Source organism: Helianthus annuus, chromosome 7 (assembly GCF_002127325.2).
Source record: "Helianthus annuus cultivar XRQ/B chromosome 7, HanXRQr2.0-SUNRISE, whole genome shotgun sequence".
NCBI lineage: Eukaryota > Viridiplantae > Streptophyta > Magnoliopsida > Asterales > Asteraceae > Helianthus > Helianthus annuus.
This window is the reverse complement of record NC_035439.2, coordinates 85477106-85501947: the sequence shown is the minus strand read 5'-3', so window position 1 is coordinate 85501947 and position 24842 is coordinate 85477106. Positions and strand designations below refer to the sequence as shown.

Below are 24842 nucleotides of genomic sequence, written 5' to 3'. Positions count from 1 at the left end.
TTTTTAGCTTTCGAATCCCAACTCTGCAATGTTTGCACACCGACGCAACACGAGAAAGTGATGACTTACGTAATGGACTTATAGGAAGAACTGCACGAGTTACGACCTGCGGTGGAAGCCCTGGTCTTTGGATTTAAGTTGGAGGCATTACTTGGACGGTACCAAATGCACTACCTAGACTGATCACAAGGGCCTCCCGTGTGAGCTAAACATGTGATGGCACCGCTGGATGGAACTTTTGAATGAATACGACCGTGAAACCTGGATGTGCACGAGTTTTGCAGCCTGCTATCGACTCTAACATACCTGATCAGACTCGCCTTGCTCAAACTGAAGAACTGAAGGAAGAGAGTTCTCAAGATTAACCCATGCGGGGCATGGGGAATGTAACACCCCCAAAATGGGTTTGGTAATCAAACCACGTTAATAGTAATGACGGGTAAAATACCATTAGTGGTAAAAAGTAACCCGGTAAATATTAGGATTTGAATAAATAAACTTGATGTTAATTAAAAAGGAGGATAAATACTTTGAGAAAACAAAGTATGTGAAAGGCCCGAGTTAACGGGACTTAAAATAAAACGGGTTATAACTTCCACGAACCCACCAAGTTAACTAGGAATAATTAACCTAGTTAATAAGAGGGAATGTTACTAGAAATAAGTAGGTTGCGGCCTACATAATAACAAACCAAAACATGAGGGGCTAAAGGTGGATAAATAGGAAAATGTTTTAATTAAAACATATATAAAAAAATTAAAACACACACAAGGGTGTGTGTTCTAGATCGACCTCCAGGAGACAAAAAGGGGTGAAAACCCTAGCTCCACCAAATCTTCAAATTGAAGGATCAATCGAAGGCCAATTTCGGATTTGAATGTATATAAACGATCACCAAGTCAAGGGGATCGTCAGGTATGTCGAATTTTTGACATTCATGAAGTTGTAAAAATTAGTTAACTTTGCATGATGTGATCTATGTAAGAATCGTAGAGGCTATGGCCGAATTAGTGAAGTATAATTGCTTAGGAACAAACCCTAAGTAGAAATTTGACGTAAAATTGCCATGACTAGGTGTTTGAATGGATTACCACACTTAGATAAGTGGGTTTTGACTAAATAGTGAGGAGGAGGAGGAGGAGGATATATTGGTGTTTAAAAATCATGATAATTCATAGTTGAAGCGAGATATTTGAACAAATTATAAGTTCGGATGAAAGCTTATGCTTGACTTGAAATGGGTTATAGTATGTTATAATAAAATTTGGTAATTTTGATTCATGTAAATAGATGTATGAAATTGTGTCATATACTTGTTCATATGGAAAACTTGATTTTATTAGGCGTTCGGATAAATGCTAAATAATTTGATGAAATTGTTCTCACTAATAGAGGGGAACCCTTAGTTCTTGTGAAAATGAATAAATAAGTTAGATTTAGTAATCATTTGAACTAGTTGAAGTATTGGAAATATATGGAACCAGGTTAAAAGATTTGTTAAACGGTGGCTTAAAAGAACGCCTACCGGGTGATTTGAGAAATGCAAAAACTAGTTGATAAACTCAAATGTGCATTTTATATACTAATAGGCAATTGACTTTTTAAAAGTCAAACCGACCATTAATAAGATCGAATGATAATTTTGATAGAAAATACGTAAGATGGAATAGTCATGATTGACAATGACTAAACTAACCACCTTACGAAATATGATGATAGTTTGACGCCTAACGAGCTAGATGGAAGCTTGTGGATGAAGCGGGTCAAACGGAGCAAGTACGGAAAGAAAACGTGGCATGGATGCAAGGTAAGTAAAGCTTACACCCTTTTTTGTAGAATGCCTAATTAATTACAAGGGTTATGAATATGATAAGTTAATGATTAAATGTGATGTTCCGACGAAATTTGATACGGGTCGGAACAAGTGAAAGTGATGAAAACCATGATGGTTGTAAAAAAAGGGGTAAAATAGCAAATTAGTCACGTGTTAACAACTGTAAGTAAATCTTAGAATAGAATTACAACATAAAGTATGTTTGGTAATTTTAATAGATTTTTCTAAAGTCGTTCGACAAGGTTTTCGCGGATATTTTGTCAATAAATTATTTGTTGACAGCAACAGTTCCGCTACTTGTAGACATTATTTCAGAGGTCTTAACCATCGAGTTTTGACACGATATTTGACTAGAAGTTGGTTTACAACATAAAGGATGTTTAGTAATTTTTATTGATTTTTATAAAGTTGTATGACGAGGTTTTCGTGGATGTTTTGTCAATTAATTAGTTGTTGACAGCAACAGTTCCGCTACTTGCAGACATTATTTCGAGGTCTTAACCATCGAGTTTTGACACGATATTTGATCAGAAGTTGGTTTACAACATAAAGGATGTTTAGTAATTTTTATAGATTTTTGTAAAGTTGTTTGACGAGGTTTTCGCGGATGTTTTTGTCAATAAATTAGTTCTTGACAGCAATAGTTCCGTTACTTGCAGAAATTATTTCGAGGTCTTAACCATCGAGTTTTGACACGATATTTGACCAAAAGTTGTTTTACAACGTAAAGGATGTTTAGTAATTTTTATAGATTTTTTTTAAAGTTGTTCGACGAGATTTTCATGAATGTTTTGTCAATAAATTAGTTGTTGATAGCAACAGTTCCGTTACTTGCAGAAATTATTTCGATGTCTTAACTATCGAGTTTTGACATGATATTTGGCCAGAAGTTGTTTAACAACATAAATAATGTTTGGTAAGTTTTATACATTTTAGACATAAGCCTTTTTGGGTCAAATGCCTATAAACGGGTCTTTTCTGTAAAACAACCAACCGAAGTGTAGAATCCGAAAAAATTGGTCAAATATACTAAATCCACCACGAGTATAGTTGTGGTGAAATGTAAGTAGATAATTCAAATTTGGGAAAATGATGGGTGAAAAGAATGAGCGAAATTTAAACTTAAAAGTTTAAATTCTCTAAACGGGTCAAAACGAATTACGCGCCTAACTTGGGTATTGATTGCGTAATTCACAAAAGTGACAATCTGAAATAAAGATTTTGAGTTAAATACTTTGGTGTATGAATTATGATTAACTAGAAACAAGTGTGTGATGTTATAGTCAAACGGGTCGAATAATCATATAAAGGATTTATAAGCCAATAGCTTATAATTCAGATTTTTATGCAAACCAAGGTGATAAATGGATCCGTAGTTTAATTACGGACGCGTGGGAAAAAGAATCACGAAAAACGGACTTGTAGATAAAAAGTTATGGCAATTTGAAGTTTTTATTCTTGTAAAAATGGAGTTGGGCAAATATGCAGGTCTAGAGAATGGACGCGCTGGAAAACAGACTCTCCCGCGGCACGCGAGGGGATGAGTGAATGCTGGCGCGACACACGGGGCCTGTCGCGGCCCGTGAACGAATTAAAGAAATCTCTCGCGTGGCGCGAGAGACTTAGATCTGAATTTTTATTTTTTTTTATTTCGTTTATTTGAATATGGAACTTGTTTATACTTGTTTCTAAGCTATCAAAACTAACTTACGAGTTGGTTTTGATCATAGGTGAATGTCAGGAGTACCGGATGAAGGTCAAGCGAAGTGCAAGAACCGAACACATGGAAAAGAAGCTTCCGCACGTTGCCTCGTCGTTATTTTGAAACGACGAACTCAATTACATCATGTAGTATTATTTTTGTAAATTGTAAAAGTTTTAGTTCAACCGTGTTTTTAATATATATGTAATCATAATTACCTTTTTATTTTCGTAAATTCTACGAAAACCGTAAAATAATAGCAAGGGTGTTACAAGTTGGTAATCAGAGCTCATGGTTAAAAAGTAAAGTGTGTTCGGTTCGAGGCTTGATCGCAAATCCGGTAAGTACATGTATGTTAATAGTTTAGTATGATTAAAGTGTTGTGAACAACACATAGGGTTATCGTGTAATACACGTTACCCCTATGAAAATGATTGGTATAGTTAACGAAATCACGTGCGTTGACACGTACAGTAAAAAGCCTTGTAGTACAATACGGGCGTTTATTAATGTCGAAATTACTAACTTTTGTAAATTTTTAGTTGAAGGACACCGCATCTGAAGATGATGAGAGTTGAACGAATTGTGGATATGACGGTGGAACGGTCCGAGGTATGACAAGCTGAGCATACTCATTGAGGACCTAAATCGCGTGATGATTGCGAACATAGTTAACGGCAAGAGAAGCCCGTTAGGGCAAGCATTACCAGGTGCACGCTTTTAAATTGAATTGCATAGGTAGTAATATGCAACAAATGCGTAGGGAATGACGGTTGCATATATCTGATAAAACCTAAATAGGATATCTATTTTGGATGATGTTTCCAAGAGAAGTTTAATATAAACATGTGTTATTCACGTGATGAATAACAACGAAATAATAGGATTAGTTCATATGGAAACTTGGACGAGGGGTAATTATCCAAGTGGAAAACTCTCAATATAATGTTATTGAGAAAGGTAGCAATCACATTAACGAATGTGATTATATAATAGTTCGATAGAAAAGAAAAACATTTTATATTTTCAAATGTAAAACTAGTGATTGTTGTTTTGCAATTAAATAAAGTTTTACTAAATGAAATTAGAGATCTGAAATAAATAGAGGCATTACTTACACAGGGCGTGATGTGAAAACTATAAAAAAGTCATGTGTATCATGTGTTGATCGTTTACTCTGGCCAAGTAAGTAGTGGCATATGATACCATGAACTTTTTATAGCGGACACATTTACGTCTGATGTAGTAAGGGCGGGGTGAATGGGACTAACTTAAATGGTACCCAAATGAATCAAATAAGTAAGATGTTTGATGGTAAACGTAAACACAAGTCGGATGACGGAAGCGTATTACGTTAGAATAACGAGCCCGAGAGAAGGGACAAAGATTAAAGTAAATAAAAATGCAAACTAACTAATGTGAATGCTAAGGCATGGGTGATAAAGTTTGACTGTCATAAGTGATGAAATTCACACAGACAAGTCAAAGGGGTAGAATAAGGAATAAAAGACTTGGTCGAATAAAAGCAATGAGATTCGCTAAGACGACCAAATAAATCAAAACGAAATTTTAATGCATACCGGAAGGGTTGCAATAATAGTGAATTCGGTAAAATACCCGATTGATGGGTAGGGATTCAGAAGTATGCGTAAACCAAGAGATGGGAACGTGAATTAAAGGTCAAAAGACTCGGATTGAGATTTATGACTAAAAGACGATGAAATCTTGCAAACATAAAATTAGAAAATTTCGTTCAACTATTTCAAAGTTGGACGGGTCGATTAAAGAACGAAGTTTGACACTCATAAGTGATTAAATTTCACCCAAAATGGGTCAAATGAGTTAATTAAGGAATGACGCTTGATATAATAAGGAAAACGCAAACCGGTGAAACCGGAAAGCTAAAAACGTTGAGATAAAAGAACCTGGGTAACGAGTCATAAGGAAGTATATGTAAGAACCGGGTAACGGTAAGCGTAGGACAAACCGACGTATAAATGACGGTAGAAGTCACAAAGTTGGAAAAATAATTCGAAAGAAAACAAATGTAGCCTTAGACTATGGTCAAGGTCCATAGAACTCAAGAATGAAAACAAATAATTTCTAAACTTAAGAAGGGTGCATTGACACCGAAAGTATATTTTAGAACGACATGAGTAAAAGATGAATCTACGGGATCATCACAGCCTTCAGGAGGATCATCACAACCTTCAGGAATTATAAGCAATGTTGAGGTCTATGAGGCCAAAAGACCCTTGGGTCAGAAGTAGAAAGAAACGCATTATAGGGTCTCACCTTAAAAAAAGTGTAAATCTAAAGAGATAGTCTACGGGACTAAGTGAAAGAACCTATGGGTTATTTGGGTAAAGCGTGGGAAAACTGGTTACAGTTCTCCATGTAAAATAATAACGTTCAGGAATAAAAATTTGACAAAAAAAAATTCCTAGACATGAGAGAAAAAGACGCAAGACAGAGAAAACGTAAACTAAAAATTTAATTTTTAGTCAAAACCAGCGTTCTAACAAACATAAATAGTATGAGGGGATTTAGAAAATCTTACACACACGTAAGGCCCGAGATGGCAAAATAGTATACCCGGATGACGGGGTATGAAGTGACGGCGACTAATGGTCTAGCCGGTAAAACTAATCAAAGTTAAGAAAATGTCCTGACAAATACGAAGCGCTTGTTAATATAAGACAAGCGCGGGATAAATATGTTAACAAACTGATGAGACTAAGTGATCAAGTGACGACTTGGTTAAAAAGGTGCAAAGGATAAGAAATAAGAGGTGAAAGCCTCGGTCAGTGAGGACTTACACATAAAAGACACTGAAAGAATGAATATCATAAAAATGAAACTAAGTTCCTTTAGTCTAAAAATTAAAAGAACTACGTAAATAAGGTTTCGGGGACGAAACCTCTTTACGGGGGGTAGATTTGTAACACCCTCAAAACGGGTTTGGTAATCAAACCACGTTAATAGTAATGACGGGTAAAATACCGTTAGTGGTAGAAATTAACCCGGTAAATATTAGGATTTGAATAAATAAACTAGATGTTAATTAAAAATGAGGATAAATACTTTGAGAAAACAAAGTATGTGAAAGGCCCGAGTTAACGGGACTTAAAATAAAAACGGGTTATAACTTCTACGAACCCACCAAGTTAACTAGGAATAATTAACCTAGTTAATAAGAGGGAATGTTACTAGAAATAAGTAGGTTGCGGCCTACATAATAACAAACCAAAACATGAGAAGCTAAAGGTGGATAAATAAGAAAATGTTTTAATTAAAACATATATAAAAAAAATTAAAACACACACAAGGGTGTGTGTTCTAGATCGACATCCAGGAGACAAAAAGGGGTGAAAACCCTAGCTCCACCAAATCTTCAAATTGAAGGATCAATCGAAGGCCAATTTCGGATTTGAATGTATATAAACGATCAACAAGTCAAGGGGATCGTAAGGTATGTCGAATTTTTGACATTCATGAAGTTGTAAATATTAGTTAACTTTGCATGATGTGATCTATGTAAGAATCGTAGAGGCTATGTGTCACACCCCGGCCGCGTAAAACAACAAACCGCGGCGGAAACGCCGGGGAGGTGAGTAGCGACAGAATTATTGTTTCAACAACCATGGCAAATAAAGTTATGTATTATTAAAATTTAAAGTTACATTGTCTTTGAGTTCAAACTAAACTAACATAATAACTGTCTTTTAAGTCACTAAGGCCCGAGTCCGCCTAAGTGAAGCACAAGCATCATCATGCATTAGCACCTGAAACACATGTAAAAATAGGTACGTCAGCATAAAAATGCCTGTGAGATACATAGGTTTTGTTTATGCAGATTCATGACTTGTATTTGAAAGGAGAGTTTAATAAAATGTAGTCATGAACCTTGTAAAATGTTTTCCTTTGTAAAACCATGTGAAAATCAATGAAAATCAAATGATGATGAAATGATAATGCATGGTTAAATGAATAACCAAGTAAAAGTGAATTTGTATAAAATATGTAATTTGTAAAACAATGTCATGTTTATGTATGAAATGTTTCATGTATTGCCCAAGTGGTTTATATAACGCAACGATGTATAATACCATAAAAGCACTTATTTATAGGAAGTACTAGCGGCGTATCCACCATGCTTTTATCATATGACACATAGCCCCGTTACATAAGTCACTTATCGATAACCAACCAAAATGTCTTGTTCCATGTTAAAATGTGTATGTGTAAACCGTGTACGATGTCATGTGTATCAGGTATAACCAATGAAATGCATAGCAAGTAGGAAATCATCTGCTTAACTATGTAATAATGTCTAATGTAAAAACAAATGTCATGTATGGTGAATAACTAGAAGTTACTCAACCCCATAGAAAATGTACAAAACAAGTTTTTGAATAAACCTAAGTTTAAATCAAATGTTATGCTTTGCAGAAAAACAATGCTTTATGATTACAAACATTTATGCAGTAATGTTAATCGCATACATTCAAGCCTTGCGACTGTGGCGACAAACCCTTAAACGAATTAAAGGTTTATCTAAATTATGTTGTCGGATTCTGTCATCCCCAACTTCCAAACAAACCCAGGAAGTCGGAAACGGGAGTTGTCAATTCCTATGGTACCATTACATAAGTCCGAGCGGCGTAGCTAATGTTAATGAATGTATTATTGTCCCGATTGAACATACCAAATGTCATAACCAACGTAGCATGTGAAAACCATGTACTAGGAATGCTAAGTAAACATGCCTAGTAGAAATGTTCATGTAAAAACAATGTGCTAGCATGCTCAGTAAACATACATAGCAGAAACGTCATGTAAAACAATGTGCTACATATGCTAAGTAAACATATGCAACAAATGTGTAACAAATCAATGTGCTAGCATGCTTGACATACATAGCAAAACACAATGGAAAGCATGTACTATACATGTACTAGGTGAAAGTAGCATGTTTATAAAATCATGAAATGCACGAAAGTAACATGTATGTACATGTGTATCACCCCAAAATATATGAAAACGGTAAAAGAGGGGAACTATGTACTCACTTGGGATTGCTAATTAGTCTTGAGAATAAGACCAATTTAAGTTCCAAGGGTCACGGAAATCAACCGGCACCTAGTATAGGTAACTATGTTAATAATCGGCTCCTAAATCGGGAGATAGGATAGAATGAGGTTCTATAAATCAAATGAGTAATTGAACTCATATGGTATGATTTATTAGTCCCAACATTCTGATTGGAAGGCCTACCTAAGTGCTTTTGACCCGTTTCGACATATTATAGTAACATAAGCTACTATAAGGCGTCGTTAGCGTAAAACTATGATCGGATGGTTAACTATGTGCTATGTCAAGTCTTACATGCCCAATTATCCCTAAACATGTTACTAAATCAGATTACATGTCAAAATTATGTTCACATAGTCAAAATACGGATTTATGCTTCAAAAGGGCATTTTGGTCATTTCCTATGGGCATACAAGCTAACAAGCATATGACTAACCAATCCTATGTGATCATATGGTATAACCTCAGTGGTTATTCCCTATGAAACTATGATCACTAACTAAGCTTGGTCGGATCCTAAAGATCGACCAAACGGGTCGGGTTCGAAAGTCTAAGCGGTTGTTTAGACCGCTTACCTTACGACCCTAAACAAGCACAAACTAATAGTGTCGAGTTAGACATGTCAAAACATGTCTAACCTACTGATTTGGTATCAAAACAAAGTGTTTTGATACCCTAAAGTAGTTTCGTTGCAAAATGCGTGCTAAAACGCATGTTGACCGAAACTTTGACTCGACCCTACAACTAGCTAAAGTGGAAATCAGCAGCTATAACCGCGAAGGATTATAACTATCGTGATTACAATCACGTTTCAAAGTTCAATTGAACTTTGACTTGACCAATTGATGGTCAAAACCGAAAGTCAAACTGTTGGCCAAACTGTTTGACTTTCTGCTTAAACATAAAGAACAAACATGAAAGAAGACTTACAAAGGGTCCTAGCTATCTTTTCTACAAAGAATAAAGTTCCAAGCAGATTAGAAAGCTCCCAAATCAGATAAGAGATGAGAAATGAGAGGAATGAGCAAAGAATTGAGGAGTTTGGCCAACTATTTATACTTGTTGGTGATCAACAAGATCATGACAAGTGGTTTGTTTAGCCATTAAGCAATGAATCACAACCATACAAGTGTTAGGAGCAGGTGCAAAGCCTTGGAGAGGTGGTAACTTGGCTACCACACAAAGAAATTGCAAGATTGGCCCCTGAATTTACAAACTGATGCTGAAAACAAACTTTCTGCCCAGATGTGATCGTCGCGTAGCGCGACGGAATAGGCAGGGGATGGTCGCGCTACGCTACCATGTGTCTGATTCAGCAAAGTTTCAAAAATGACAGAAATGGTCCCTGCACGTGTTTAAGCTTGTTTTTGACGTTTTTAACCTCCGTAAAGTCATTTTCAAGGCTCCACAAGGTCCTTAAAGTGTAGGGGACCTGAAATATGCTCGAAAACATCTCGGATGTCGGTTCGTTTGGTCTTACGGTCACGTTGTTCGGTTAATTACGACGGAACTCAAACGGATGCGAAAATGAACCAAATTAAACGACGAATGGAATTTTTGCATGCCGATCACTAAAATAAAAATATTTTAGTGTGTACAAAAATTTTGGATGTCCAGATGTGTCCAGAACGTAAGATATGCGCGAAAATGCAAACTTACGTCGTTTTTGACACTTTTAGTCCCTGTAAGATCATGTAAGCATGTTTTTGCACACCGAACCTATCAAAGCTTATTTCTAAGCCATGTTTAGGTTATTTATGGTATGTTTAACTTATGATCAAGTTCCGGACTGTACGTTGCTTTACGAAACGGCAGACTTTCGCAAGTTGACACAAATAGTCCTTGAGAGCGAATAAACTTGTTTTTGCCATACCAAAGCCTTTAAAACTTATTTCTAAGTTATGTAAAGGTTATTTAAGGTATGTTAAGTTTATGATGATGTTCCGGAGTGTTTGTCGCGTTAAACTGATCGTGTTTACGCATCAGTTTGCGTATAACTTTCCAGAAAATGATATAGAGTTCAAAATCGATCAAAAATCAACATGGGCACAAAACCAAACATAAATGACAAACATTGGGATCAAAACACACTGTTTTATTAATATTGTATTGTTCAGAGTTTGTAAAATGATATCACAAGCACAGATGTCACACTATGGCCGAATTAGTGAAGTATAATTGCTTAGGAACAAACCCTAAGTAGAAATTTGAAGTAAAATTGCCATGACTAGGTGTTTGAATGGATTACCACACTTAGATAAGTGGGTTTTGACTAAATAGTGAGGAGGAGGAGGATATATTGGTGTTTAAAAATCATGATAATTCATAGTTGAAGCGAGATATTTGAACAAATTATAAGTTCGGATGAAAGCTTAGGCATGACTTGAAATGGGTTATAGTATGTTATGATAAAATTTGGTAATTTTGATTCATGTAAATAGATGTATGAAATTGTGTCATATACTTGTTCATATGGAAAACTTGATTTTATTAGGCGTTCAGATGAATGCTAAATAATTTGATGAAATGGGTCTCACTAATAGAGGGGAACCCTTAGTTCTTGTGAAAATGAATAAATAAGTTAGATTTAGTAATCATTTGAAATAGTTGAAGTATTGGAAATATATGGAACTAGGTTAAAAGATTTGTTAAACGGTGGCTTAAAAGAACGCCTACCGGGTGATTTGAGAAATGCCAAAACTAGTTGATAAACTCAAATGTGCATTTTATATACTAATAGGCAATTGAATTTTTAAAAGTCAAACCGACCATTAATAAGATCGAATGATAATTTTGATAGAAAATACGTAAGATGGAATAGTCATGATTGACAATGACTAAACTAACCACCTGACGAAATATGATGATAGTTTGACGCCTAACGAGCTAGATGGAAGCTTGTGGATGAAGCGGGTCAAACGGAGCAAGTACGGAAAGAAAAGCGTGGCATGGATGCAAGGTAAGTAAAGCTTACACCCTTTTTTGTAGAATGCCTAATTAATTACAACGGTTATGAATATGATAAGTTAATGATTAAATGTGATGTTCCGACGAAATTTGATACGGGTCGGAACAAGTGAAAGTGATGAAAACCATGATGGTTGTAAAAAAAAGGGGTAAAATAGCAAATTAGTCATGTGTTGACAACTGTAAGTAAATCTTAGAATAGAATTACAACATAAAGTATGTTTGTTAATTTTAATAGATTTTTCTAAATTCGTTCGACAAGGTTTTCGCGGATATTTTGTCAATAAATTATTTGTTGACAGCAACAGTTCCGCTACTTGTAGACATTATTTCGAGGTGTTAACCATCGAGTTTTGACACGATATTTGACCAGAAGTTGGTTTACAACATAAAGGATGTTTAGTAATTTTTATATATTTTTATAAAGTTGTAGGACGAGGTTTTCGCGGATGTTTTGTCAATTAATTAGTTGTTGACAGCAACAGTTCCGTTACTTGCAGAAATTATTTCGAGGTCATAACCATCGAGTTTTGACACGATATTTGACCAAAAGGTTGTTTACAACATAAAGGATGTTTAGTAATTTTTATAGATTTTTTTAAAGTTGTTCGACGAGATTTTCACGAATGTTTTGTCAATAAATTAGTTGTTGACAGCAACAGTTCCGTTACTTGCAGAAATTATTTCGATGTCTTAACTATCGAGTTTTGACATGATATTTGGCCAGAAGTTGTTTAACAACATAAATAATGTTTGGTAAGTTTTATACATTTTAGACATAAGCCTTTTTGGGTCAAATGCCTATAAACGGGTCTTTTCCGTAAAACAACCAACCGAAGAGTAGAATCCGAAAAAATTGGTCAAATATACTAAATCCACCACGAGTATAGTTGTGGTGAAATGTAAGTAGATAATTCAAATTTGGGAAAATGATGGGTGAAAAGAATGAGCGAAATTTAAACTTAAAAGTTTAAATTCTCTAAACGGGTCAAAACAAATTACGCGCCTAACTTGGGTATTGATTGCGTAATTCACAAAAGTTACAATCTGAAATAAAGATTTCGAGTTAAATACTTTGGTGTATGAATTATGATTAACTAGAAACAAGTGTGTGATGTTATAGTCAAACGGGTCGAATAATCATATAAAGGATTTATAAGCCAATAGCTTATAATTCAGATTTTTATGCAAACCAAGGTGATAAATGGATCCGTAGTTTAATTACGGACGCGTGGGAAAAAGAATCACGAAAAACGGACTTGTAGATAAAAAGTTATGGCAATTTGAAGTTTTTATTCTTGTAAAAATGGAGTTGGGCAAATATGCAGGTCCAGAGAATGGACTCGCTGGAAAACAGACTCCCCCGCGGAACGCGAGGGGATGAGTGAATGCTGGCGCGACACACGGGGCCTGTCGCGGCCCGTGAACGAATTAAAGAAATCTCTCGCGTGGCGCGAGAGACTTAGATCTGAATTTTTATTTTTTTTTATTTCGTTTATTTGAATATGGAACTTGTTTATACTTGTTTCTAAGCTATCAAAACTAACTTACGAGTTGGTTTTGATCATAGGTGAATGTCAGGAGTACCGGATGAAGATCAAGCGAAGTGCAAGAACCGAACACATGGAAAAGAAGCTTCCGCACGTTGCCTCGTCGTTATTTTCAAACGACGAACTCAACTACATCATGTAGTATTATTTTTGTAAATTGTAAAAGTTTTAATTCACCTGTATTTTAATATATATGTAATCATAATTACCTGTTTATTTTCTTAAATTCTACGAAAACCGTAAAATAATAGCAAGGGTGTTACAGGGAAGCAACCTTTGGCAGGTCGGACGATATTTTCTACTTCATGGAACGAATATGAACCTCACTATACAGCAACCCTAGGAAACTGGTGCAGGCGAAGGACACGAGTCTCGATATCCTATTCGTCAGAGTTTTGATCGGATGTATTAAAACCTGAAAACCATGTGTGGGTGACCGGGCCTGAAGGCCCACATAGCCACGCATGGGAACGATGTTTGACATGTGGGAAAGTCAAGGTGGGATATTAGCAATCAGAACACATATATGGAAATGAGAACAGACTGCCATGGATTTTGTCGCTAGTCTACTTACAACTCGAACTGGAAACATTATCACCTGGTGTAACACCTCGTAAAATCACGTCCAATAATGTATTGACACGTGTAATAAACCCTAAGAAAGTCAAACGTTGAATTTAAGAGACAAAATTTTCGAAAAATCGAAAAATTTGATTATGGAAGGACTGGAAGTGTTAACATACTTAAAATAAGTTTCTGAATAACCTCTTACGGTATTCATATTCACAAATGAGCCACTTGATTGATCGAGTGTAACCGTTTGCGTAATTAATCGAAAGTTTGCGCGATGAAGGGTTAAAAGCATCAACATGTTAATTCTTACCTCTGAGTGACCTTTTAACAAACCGAGAGCTTCATGATATTTGATTATACTCTCAGGAATGCCAATTATTGGCCATCTAAGGCTTTCATGCCTTTAAATGACGTTACGCGCAACTTTGTAAGTTTAAGGGGTTAAAAGTGTCAATATGTTTAATTATACCTCTGAATGACCCTTCCACGAATCTGAAGCATCGTGATTTTAATAATAGTCTCATGAATGCCTAATATGGATTAGATAAGGCTTCGATGCTATTAAACGATAATATACTCAAGTTTGCGCATTAGAGGGACTAATTACGTCAAACTGCAAAAGTATACCAATTCGTATGATATCGAACCTTCCGGAATATGATCTGAAGCTAAACATGCCCTAAATATCCTTTACATAGCTTAGATATAGGCTTAGAGGTGTTTGGTGCGCAAAAATAAACTTATTTGATCAACAGGGACTAAAAGCGTCAAAAAGTACATAAGTTTGCATTTTCGCGCATATCTTACGTTCTGAATATATCCGAACATCCAAAAATTCATGTAATCATTAAAATATTTTATTTTAGTGATTGGCATGATAAAATTCCATTCGTCGTGTAATTTGGATCGTTTTTTGCGTCCGTTCGTGTTTCGTCGTGATTAGCCTATCAACGCAACCGTACGATCAAACGAACCGACATCCGAATATTTTTGAGCATGTTTTATGTTCCTTATGTTTAGACATCATTGTAGAGCGTTGAGAATGGCTTAACGGGCTTCAAACAGGTCAAATATGGGCTTAAACACATACAGGGACCAAAACTGCAACTTCTGAAAGTTGTTTGATCTGTGCAGGCCGCAGGCTACGCCCCCTGCAGCGTAGCCTTCGTCCAGGTCTGGGCAGATTCTTTCACCATTCTGGTCGTTTTTCAAGGGCTTTTATGTAAAATCCTCAATACCATGAGCTGGTTTTCAACCCCCATTGTATTTAGAAACCATGGGCACATATGGAGGGCCAAGATTGAAGCACGAGTTACGAGAAACGATCCTAACGGTTCTTGAAATCCTATATAAACCCACTTTTTCTTGCTCTCATTTCACACTTGATCTGAATTGTTCTAAGTTGGAGCTTCTATGCTTCATACCTGAGCATTCTAGATCAATTCCATCCTTGCTTGGACCCTTTGTAAGTGTCCTTTCGTGCTTAGTTTAATTGTTTGGCTCTTAAAGCCGAAAAGTCAAGCGTTCGCGATAAATGCTTTGACTTTTAAACGATCGAGCCATTGTTTGCAACGAACATGGCTACGTGATCGTAATTAGGTAGGTATTAAACCCTCAAAAGGGCCCCTCCTAATTACCATGTTTGCTTAGTTAATTGTCGGGTCAAAGTAATAAAAATAAAAGTCAAGCGAGTCGGTTTTTTTTAAAACAAAATTCATAACTAATGATGTGAAGGCAATAAAATCAGTTTTGTAACTTTAATAACTTGGTAAATATTAATTGAACATGTCTAGGCATGTTCAACCCGACAATTCTGAGTTTAGGCTCGGTTCGGAACCGAAAGTCGCAAAAGTAGACTTTTGCTTTGACTTTCAGTTCTGACCCGATTTAGCTTAGTTTAGATATGCCTTAGGATTTCTTTAGGACCATGTTATAGGTTAGTGTAACTCTCTGAGGTTATACAACTTGGTTCCTTAGAAATCCTAGTTTATTGCATGTTTCCGTTAATTGCCTAAAAGTTGACCTTTATGCCCTTTTGATGTAAAAACAAGATTTTTGAAAATGTAAGAGGATAAAAACCTTTATTACAGATTTATAAACATGTCCTAAAAATTTGACATCAGTTTGAGGTCTAAATTAATAATTATGCGCGATAGCGTAAACTGAAAGCTTTTTATTAATTAAACGGCATTTTCGGCATAAAGCCTATTTAAACCTAAATTTTGACACCAAACTTTCTACTCGCTGATGTAATATAATATTTAGGGATTTTTGGAAATTTTTATTAAATTTTAAACTGATCATAACATAGGGTTCTTGCATTGATTCGGTAATTGACGGTTATGCCCTTTTGGCTAATAAAATGAGTTTCACACATCCTTTACATATTAAACCTTTTTCTACTGATTTTATATATTAAATAAACTATTTTAAACAGTAAAGGCTATTCAAAATCTCTAATTTACTTATTTAACCCGAATACCGTCAAATATCGACTTTTATGCGATTTAGGCGCATAGTATGGTTTAAAACCATATTAGGCACCTAAAGCTTGATACCTACTGATGTTATGAATAAATTTTTATACTTTAACAGTAGATAAAACTTTTGAACTCAGTTTTCCAAAATTAACCCTTAAAGCATATGTGAAATGACCAAAATGCCCCTACGGTGCATAGTTTGGCCATAAATGATAAATTTCACATATGTGAGATATCTTACTGATATAACTTGACAAAATAAATATTTTTATTGATTATTTTAGACCAAAACCTCAGATTACTATTTAACCTCTTTTATAATCTTTTAAAATGACCAAAATACCCCTACGGGGCTTAAATTGATTTCAAATTTGTTTTGGTCATAATGGAAGATATCCTACTGATATCACAACATATTTAAGGCATATTAACTTGTGGAACATGTTCATGACTCTTTTGGTTACCCGTTAATCATTATTCGCGTTCGGAATGGTTTTTGTAACTAGTTTGCATAAATTGACCGAAACGGGCCAAACCTTATTATTTTCACTTCAAAATTCAGAATGTGTTTAGTTTACCCATATTATGCAAGTCTCCATACTTGTCGGGTCTAAATCACATTCTAATCCGGTCTTCGCTTAATCTTGCGATTTGAGCCATAAACCTTTTCTTAAAACTAACCGGTCTAAGTTAAGGCTTAAATAAGACCCGTTAGAAATTTAACAGGTTATTAAAACCTTCGTTCCAGATTGAGAGCCCCAGTAGAGGTACTTGTGCTTGCTGTTTGAATATACGGCTGAGAATAAAATTACATTTTAACTCAAGTAAATACTCTTAACTTATTTTCCCTATACGGGCTTGGGATACGGTATTATAATAATACCGCTTGGTCGGGTATTGAATGTTTAATCGTATTGTGATTAAATTATTGAGGTAACCCGTTTTAATCTGTCTTGTTTGAAATAAAGGCCTTTAGGGGTTAATGACCATGTCGCGGATATCCTTGGCATCATTATTAAGAAATGGCCACGTCTTAAGCACGGGGTGTAGGCATACACCTGACAGTTGCGTAAGGGAAACGGTATCTCACTCTCTTGTGGGCCTATACTTGTGGTGTGTCTGTTAATCTTGACTCGGTTTCTAACATCGGGCCCTGAATGTATAACGAACATGTAAATCTGTATACAAGATTATTTTTATATAATTGTCCCAAGTTATAAAAGAATATTTGTGCCTTGTGCATTTAAACCAATTTTCATAAATGTTATCAAAAGAGTCAGTTAATTGAATTTACCAGTGTAAACTGACGTATTTTCCAAAAAGATTAAGTGACAGGTACTGTACGTAATTGGCTGGGAGCTCAGGGCGTTAATAGGGAATCTTGCAAGTCCTAGACGTCTAAAGTCTGTTGAACTATGTTTATGTTCCAGTTTAAGATCCGCCTGTGGATCCATCTTACAATCCGTTGTAATATCTGATGTTACTTTTGAATCGGTGTCACACCCTGGCTTTGCGGAAGCGTGGTTAATTTGGTGTGACTTCTTAATACCATAGCTTAACCATAACAAAGCTATATGAATAAAAACTATGCAAGATCATCCATTCAATTAAGTTTTAAAATCCAAAAACAACAACATTGTTTTAACAGTAACACAACCTAACGACATAAACATTGTTCACAAACACAACCATATCATAACATAAACACAGTTTAAGGACTGTGACTTGTCCAGGAAAGAGTCACATTCCCTAAACCTGGATGACCTCGTACTAGTGCAGCGGGAAAACGTGCCATACCGTGCCAGATCCTTTAATTCCCTGAAATACATGTAAGTTGAAAAATCAACAATAATGTTGAGCGACTTCATGTGTGAGTGAGCAAATAAACCTTTGTATTTATCAAAATCCTGGTATGTAGCAAATAAGGAAAAAGAGATCACCAATGGTTTGCAAGGCCATTGATATGTGTGAAATGCAAGTAGGGAGGCTCAAACCTAGCAGATTTATGCGCCGGGTACAAAGTCATCCCGAGGTCCGTTATGCTGGGCCTGGGACTGGGCTCGCTACACCCAAATAGATCTATCGCTCCTGCCCCTCGGTCCTATCATGAGGATTAATGACCTGAAGTTTCCGCCTACCCATTCACATGATCTAAATAGTAACCCTCCTTACGCTAACCATACCATGTATAAAGTATTCATAATCAAAGTAACATGTATTTCACCCCCGTAGTTTTGAAAACTGAAAACAGTTAAGAGAAAAGGGGGACATGAACTCACTGCGGTGCGTCTCTACCAAGTAATACTCCAAGTCAAGCAGCTGTGCAACGACCTACATGTACTAACTCTATTAGACGGACAGCCGTGCCTTAGCTTTACGGTTTAGGTTTTTGGGAAATAGTTAGACAACTATTTCGTGTTTACATTCCGTATATACTTGGTAATTATTTTCCTTCCCAAGGATGGGGGATTTAATACATGCGTATTCGTAATATATTATTAAGTCTCACTTAATATATATTTATTTCTAACTCCAAAATATAAATATTTTTCTAAAAAATATTATATTTTTACTTCACAAAATTCTCCCAAAATAATACTTTGTCAAAAATACGCGTTCATAAATATTTTCGTAAAGTGTGTAAGTTACGCTTTAACGATCGAGTGGTAATAGTAATTACCGGTGTAACTTATATATTCATTGCGAAAGCGTTCGTATTATTTTGGATTCGTTAACGTTCGATAATATTATTTTTACCCTAAAAATAATATTATATACTTCACAAAATAATTTAACAAGTATTGTTGTGAAAAATATATTTACTAAATATATATTTATCACGTTTAATTTTGTGAAAATCCCACCTCCGATATTTGTAAATAAAGTCGTGGCGAAACTTATATTTTGAAAACGTGTCGAAAAGTATTTCTAACACTTATAGTGAAAATAATTTTAAGTGTTAGGTTTTTGGAAAAATTTCGCCAGAGTTTCCTCTGTAACTGGAGGTGGCCACGCTTTCAGGCGTGTCATTTTCTTTTTCAAATCAATCCAACAATTTTCTTATTCAATCAAAACAACGTCCAACACAACAAACAAGTTAATATAAATGTAAATCGCAAAGATTTCATGAACTTGTGATTTACTCAAAATACGAAGTAAATCTCATTACTTTTAGCGGACTTAATATAAGTTAGTCCGGTTTCGTAAAAACCTTGCTTTTAAAGAAATCCCGTCTTCACAACTTCTCGTCATCTTTTACAAAAATTGTTATTTTGTCGAAACTTTGCGTTACACAAGTGTTTACACACTTGTGTGTTCTAAAAATTATACTCATTAGTGTAAGATCCGTTTTTAGAAAACATGATTTCCTTGATTCTTGGTTCTTTGAAAATACCACTTGTAGATCCGTAGATCTACTAGTTTTAAACACTATTTTGCGAGTAGAAACGCTTTTACACAAGTTCATGGTTCGTGTGTGGTAGAGTTTCACCCTTTAACCCTTGCTTCATTCAAAACAACCTTATGTCATGATCCATGATCATGACCAACCCGGGTTAAATGATGATCCGAGCTACCACAACATAGATCGGGTCCAAATAACCACACAAATCAATTACTACAACATTTACACATCATATGAGCTTTTAACCATCATTTTAAGTGTTTTTATTAGACTTTAAAGCATCATCTTGTAAGATTTCGAGTTTTAACCGTTACACATCATATTAACCACTTCAAAATAGTTCGAGAAGGTGTTTTAAGTAACATACCACTAGCTCGAGGCTAGGGAAGAATATAAGCGCAATTAGGGTGGATAAAAGCAAGAGAATGAGGTCCTTCAAGCTCCGAGTGCACCAAGACTCCTTATGCGGGATCCTTAACACTTGTGTGATGTTGGAATTGGAAGATCAAACTCGAAAAATGGTTGGTTGTATATAGGGGAACTCGCCCGAAGCCTTGAGAGAGAGAGGAGGGTGTGTGTTTGTGATGTTATGGAATGTGAATGATCTTGTGAGCAAATGATGATACTTATAGGCAAAGAATGAGATTAGGATCCAATGGATTATATGTCACAAAGATATTAGACAACAAAGAATTAAATAATCTTAGTTGTACCAAGTGTGTCCCCTCTAGTTGGGGACGGTTAGAGAGGGGGGGGGGGTTCTAGTCCATTTTCAACTAATAGTTAGATTAATAGTTAGGTTAAGTAAGTTAGTTAAGTGCTTAACCCGGTTAGTAGTGTGTCGTGATTTATGGCGGGTGTTAGGGTGTTCAAGGACCCTAACTGGCTCAGAAAAAGACAAATAATGTTTATGGCAATATTTTCATGTTCCGGGTATAGTCCGGTTGTTCGGTTGGATAGTAATCCGTTAAAGTGCTTAACAAAGCTTTAGAGTGTCGTTAATACCATTTTTAGTGACACAACTTATTCCCGACACTTTGGAAAGCGTCTAGTAATATTTTTCTCATGTTTTGGCACTTTATTAGTTAGCCAAAAGCTGAATTGTTAATTAAAGTGCTGAGTTTTGTGCTTAGTGTATGTCCTAGGCACATCCTGTCATTGTATCTTATTCCTAGAGACGCAGTTCTACAACCCTTGTGTCCCTACACTCACTATGGGTGCAGTGAAATATTTCTGGTTCATACAGGCCTTAGAGGCAATATTTGCCTGATGCTGGCTTTATCAGCATGTTCAATAGGTTATCCGTCCATAGTGCTACTGTGCTTTTGTGCATCATGTTTGTCACTAGAGTTCAGTATGTAAATAATGTAGTGACGGTATGTAACGTATGATTCAGGAATATACAAGTATCAAAAATCAAGTAGCAGTTCATCAGTAATTACAAGCAAGCACAGTAATTAAGCAGTAATTAGTCATTAATTAAGTCGTACGGATACCTGGTTTAGTGAGGGTTGTCACATTCTCCCCCCGTTAGAAAAATTTCGTCTCGAAATTTTAAGTTCTGCCTCTAGTCGTAGGGTTCTTGGGAAATAAGTGGGGGTATTTCTCTTTCATCCGGTCCTCACGTTCCCAGGTGTATTCAGGACCATGTCTGTCATTCCAACGAACCTTGACGAGCTTGACACTGCTCCGGCGGGTCTTGTTCACTTTCCAATCCGTAACCTCAACGGGTTCTTCAACGAAGTAGAGCGTGTCGTCAACATGAATTTCGTCGGTAGGAATGACAACGGTATCTTGCGTTGGACTCTTCCTCAAATTTGATACGTGGAACGTATCGTGAACACCATTCAGTTCGGCAGGTAGATCCAACTTGTATGCTACGGACCCAATTCTTTCCAGAATTCTGAACGGGCCAATATACCGCGGATTCAACTTCCCACGCTTCCCGAAGCGTGCCACACCCCTCTAGGGTGATACCTTTAACAAAACCATATCTCCTACCTCAAATTCCAGAGGCTTCCTTTTTCGATCCGCGTAGGCTTTCTGACGGTCACGAGCCGCACTGATGCGATCTCGGATCTGTGCAATCTTATCTGTGGTTTCCTGGACCACATCAGGACCAACCAACTGTCTATCACCTGCGTCAGACCAACAAAGCGGTGATCTGCACTTGCGGCCATATAGAGCTTCGAATGGTGCGGCACCAATACTGGTGTGGTAGTTGTTGTTGTATGAAAATTCAACCAAAGGCAAATGCTTATCCCAGCTACCGCTCAAATCCATAACACACGCTCTCAGCATGTCTTCCAACGTCTGTATCGTCCGTTCGCTTTGCCCGTCGGTCTGCGGGTGAAACGCGGTGCTCATATTCAATTGCGAGCCAAAAGCTTCTTGGAAGGATAGCCAAATCCTTGATACGAACCTTCCGTCTCTATCAGAGATGATTGATTAAGGTACTCCATGGCGTGTAACAATTTCTCTCATGTAAATTTCGGCCAACTTGCTCGTATTATCCTTCTCTCTGATAGGTAAGAAGTGCGCTGACTTCGTTAATCGATCCACTATTACCCAAATAGTGTCATGGCCTTTTGGCGTTCTTGGCAACTTCGTAACAAAATCCATGGAGATTTGTTCCCACTTCCACTTGGGAATTTCCGGTTGTTGCAGAAGTCCTGAAGGCTTCTGGTATTCCGCTTTAACCTTAGTGCATGTTAAACACTTGCTCACATAAACAGCCACATCGCCTTTCATCCTAGGCCACCAATAATAATCTTTAAGATCTTGGTACATCTTATCTGCTCCTGGATGGATAGAGTACCGCGATTTGTGAGCTTCATCAAAAATAACCTTCCTTAAACCTCCAAACAAAGGAACCCAAATCCTTTTCTCGAAACATAACGTTCCTTCCCCGCTTGGTACCAATAACTTCTCCATCCCACGGAGATATTCTTCTTCAAGGTTTTCTTCCTTGAGAGCTTCTTTCTGCGCGGCACGAATGCGCAAGGAAAGATTGGTCTGAATAATCATCTCCAAAGCCCTAACCCTTATGGGCTTGATCCTTTCTTTTCGACTTAGGGCATCGGCGACCACATTCGCCTTCCCTGGATGATACTTTATCTCGCAGTTGTAATCATTCAACAACTCAACCCATCGTCTTTGTCTCATATTCAACTCCTTCTGATTGAATATGTGTTGTAGGCTCTTATGATCTGTAAAAATTGTACACTTCGTACCATATAGGTAGTGCCTCCAGATCTTTAATGCAAATACCATTGCGCCAAGTTCCAAGTCATGTGTGGTATAGTTCCTTTCATGCACTTTCAGTTGACGCGATGCGTAACCTATAACCTTTTGGCGTTGCATCAACACGCAACCCAAACCTTGACGCGAAGCGTCGCAGTATACCATAAAATCATCTGTACCTTCTGGTAGTGCTAAGATTGGCGCATTGCAGAGCTTATCTTTCAATATCTGGAATGCTTCTTCCTGTTTGATCAATCAAACTTCTTATTTTTCTGCGTGAGGAGCGTCAATGGTTGAGCGATTTAAAAAAAAATTCTCAATGAATCTCCGATAATAGCCAGCCAAACCCAAGAATTGTCGAATCTCGGTTGGCGTCTTTGGCGTTTCCCAATTCTTAATCGCTTCGATCTTGGTTGGATCCACGTGGATTCCATCTCCATTCACCACGTGTCCAAGGAACTGGGCTTCTCGTAGCCAAAACTCGCACTTAGAGAACTTGGCATACAGCTGTTCCTTCTTCAGCAATTCCAAAATGGCTCTTAAATGCTGTTCGTGCTCCGCCTTCGTCTTTGAATAAATCAAGATATCATCGATGAACACAATCACGAACTTATCTAAGTACGGCTTGCAAACTCTATTCATCAAATCCATGAACACTGCAGGTGCGTTTGTTAACCCAAATGACATAACTAGGAACTCGTAGTGTCCATAACGAGTTCTGAAGGCTGTCTTCGGAATACTCTCCTCTTGTATCCTTAACTGATGGTATCCAGATCGAAGATCGATCTTAGTGTAAAAGCTTGAACCTTGCAGTTGGTCGAATAGATCATCGATCCTTGGCAGAGGGTATCTATTCTTGATCGTCAGCTTGTTCAACTCCCGGTAATTAATACACATTCGAAAACTACCGTCCTTCTTCTTGACAAACAAAACTGGAGCTCCCCAAGGCGAGAAGCTTGGTCGGATAAATCCCTTGTAACAACTCTTGAAGTTGTGTCGACAATTCTTGCATCTCACGGTAAAAACTCTTGAAGTTGTGTCGACAATTCTTGCATCTCAGACGGGGCAAGTCTATAAGGTGCCTTAGCCACAGGCGCGGCGCCTGGGACTAAATCGATACGAAACTCTACTTGCCTCTGAGGCGGCAATCCAGGCAAGTCCTCTGGGAAGACTTCTGGATATTCCCTCACGACAGGGATGTCTTCGATTTTCGGCTCAGCAGCTTTCTTGTCAACAATGTGTGCCAGGAAGGCAGCACATCCCTTCTTTAAGCACTTTCGCGCTTTGAGGCAGCTGATAATTCTTAAAGGCGTATCACATTTCTCTCCATGAACCACAATGGTCTCACCATCATCGGTTGGGATACGAACGACCTTTTCGTGACAAACAATTTCTGCCTTGTTGCCTGATTAACCAATCCATTCCTACCACCACATCGAAGCTTTCCAACTGGACTGCTAGTAGATTGTAGGTCCCTCTCAGAGGATGAGGTTAAACCTTAACCTTGTTATATTAACACACTAGCAAGTGCGGAATCCAAGCTAGAGTGCAACCGAGTTGAGACAAGCATAAACACAAAAACACACAAGGTTCACCGATTAACACCACTTGTATTAATGCGAATGAAAGGTTCCGGTTACAAGCACAAAGTTTACAAATCAGTATTGCAAACTCTCTAATGTGTGTGTGTTTGTCACACCCCCAAAATCCACCCTGCGGAGTACCACCGCTTGGAGGCGTGACGTGACCAGGATCGAGCCACCAATCATATTGAACAATGTATTTAAGTAAATAAAACCAACCACAATACAATTGGTGACCAAAAGCCAGTTAACCAAGTTTTAAATTTAAACAGCGGAAGCATAATACGTGATACCAAAATATAAGTTCATAGACCATGGTTCATAAGTTTAAAGTCCAAAACGTAGGTCTAACAAGTTCATAAAGTTTATTTATTAAATACGGGACATATCAGTTCGCATCCCACAACGACCAC

General features: G+C 37.0%; 1 long non-coding RNA gene across 1 annotated transcript; it reads left to right on the top strand.

Moving 5' to 3' along the window:
- The first annotated feature begins 761 nt into the window (after window positions 1-761).
- Window positions 762-3809, top strand: LOC118480574. The gene is made up of 3 exons (XR_004863352.1): window positions 762-915; window positions 1720-1807; window positions 3565-3809. It is a non-coding gene; the product is annotated as an uncharacterized LOC118480574 (long non-coding RNA).
- Window positions 3810-24842: the final 21033 nt, after the last annotated feature.